The sequence below is a fragment of the Lynx rufus genome, unplaced genomic scaffold (assembly GCF_022079265.1).
Source record: "Lynx rufus isolate CCGP_SWC_20201006 ecotype Redwood Valley unplaced genomic scaffold, mLynRuf1.p SCAF_28, whole genome shotgun sequence".
NCBI lineage: Eukaryota > Metazoa > Chordata > Mammalia > Carnivora > Felidae > Lynx > Lynx rufus.
This window is the reverse complement of record NW_025814843.1, coordinates 3,667,253-3,669,019: the sequence shown is the minus strand read 5'-3', so window position 1 is coordinate 3,669,019 and position 1,767 is coordinate 3,667,253. Positions and strand designations below refer to the sequence as shown.

The window sequence follows — 1,767 nt, the reverse complement described above, 5'->3', positions numbered from 1 at the left end:
ACAGAGTGCCCAAAACCCTGGCCGAACGCGCAGGCGCGCTCCGCGGATCAGAAAGGGCGAGTTCGCGCGCCCTCTTGTGGCCGTCGGGGCTCAGCGCACGGAGTTTTACAGTGTTGGCGTGTGCCCCCTGCTGGCCGTCTGCTGAATCACTGGACCTGAACTTTCCATTTCCTCTAGAGGACTCCATTTGTGGGCGTGCGTTATTCACCGTATTCTCTTACAATCCCTTTTCGTCGTGTAAAGTGGAAAGCAAGCATGCGCAACCGTTTCCCCCAAACATGGAGCCTTACCTGAATCGGGATGAGGGAGCGGTGGGTTCAGGTGGGGCTACTGGCTGTGCCTCTGCGTGCGGCCTATCCGCATATCCCACCCCCCCACCCCCAAGCTTTCGCCTGCCCTTCACTCCAGGAGACCGTCAGGCAAATTTTTACCTGCCAGGGACTGCGCATCTTCTACCAAGACTCTGTGGGTGTGGTGGAAGTCCTGAGATCGTTGTGCTTTTACGTGGCTTTCCAGCATCCAGCTCTGATTGGTACAAGATTTGGAAGGTCCGACCCTAAGGTTTCGAGTGATCACCCTTGATTTCTCGAGCTTTGGCTTTAGTGACAAACGGAGACCACATCACTATTCCATATTTGAGCAGGCCAGCATCGTGCAGGCACGATGTGGCCCCTGGGGGCGACAGAACCGCAGGGTCAAGCTTTTGTCTCCTGATTGTGGAGATACCGCTGCTCAGGAGTCGCTCTGCAGGTTCGGGCAGAATCGAGCCGGCGGACTTACCATCAAGAGACTCTGTCAAACGGAGGTATCTTTGCTGAGACTCGCCGGGGTCACCTTCTCCAACAGCTTCTCCAGGATGGGGGTGTGCTCTCACCCCTCCTCGCGCGATGTGTTCTTTGTATTCTCTCGAGGTCTCACCCCCCCCCCCTTTGGGCCTGCCCCCCCCCTCCCCGAGGGTGAGCCGTGGGACGTGTGGGCAGGGATCTGGCACAATAATGGAAACTTAGTTGTCGACGGTCTCTTACAGTACATCCACCAGAGGAGGAACTTTAGAAGACCCTGGGTGGGAGCTCTGGCTTCTGTGACGATTCCCAGACTGGTGATGAGCATATAGTAAAAAGCCCGCCGATGCTCAGGCTAAGGATGGCCCTGACAGTCCGCCTCCATTCTTCTAACATCTGAGCCAGGGTATGGACTTGCCTTGGTGTGCTATTAGAAAATCCTGATGAGGGGCGCCTGGGTGGTTCGGTTGGTTAAGCATCTGACTTCAGCTTAGGTCAGATCTCGTGGTTCGTGGGTTCGAACCCCACTCGGGCTCTGTGCTGACAGCTCAGAGCCTGGAACCTGCTTCAGATTCCGTGTCTTCTCTCTCTCTGCCCCTCCCCCCCCCCATACTCTGTCTCTGTCTCTCTCTCTCTCAAAATAAATATTTTTTTAAAAAAATTTAAAGAAAAAAAGAAAATTCTGATGAGCCCTACTACTCACAGCTATAGAAAGACGGACGTTCCTAAAAGTCTTTTTAACAATTCTGTGGACTTTTCTGGAATATTTAGAAATGTTCATTTCTGGCTCATCCTCGATAGGAATCCTATGGTAAAGAATGAGGAGAGGGTGTCTCCTTACCCGTCCTCAAATGGCATTAAGGGCACATGCTTTTGTAAGTTGTCTAAGCAACACAGCTTAGTGACAGTGAGTCTCCCTTGTCATAACTTTGGATTTCGTTCCATCAGCTGCTTTTTTTTTTTATGTTTATTTTTGAGATAGAGA

The 1,767-nt window shown here is 52.2% G+C and overlaps 1 pseudogene; it reads left to right on the top strand.

The window, feature by feature from the left end:
• The first annotated feature begins 300 nt into the window (after nt 1-300).
• On the top strand, nt 301-1,114 carry LOC124519695 (mesoderm-specific transcript homolog protein-like; annotated as a pseudogene).
• Nucleotides 1,115-1,767: the final 653 nt, after the last annotated feature.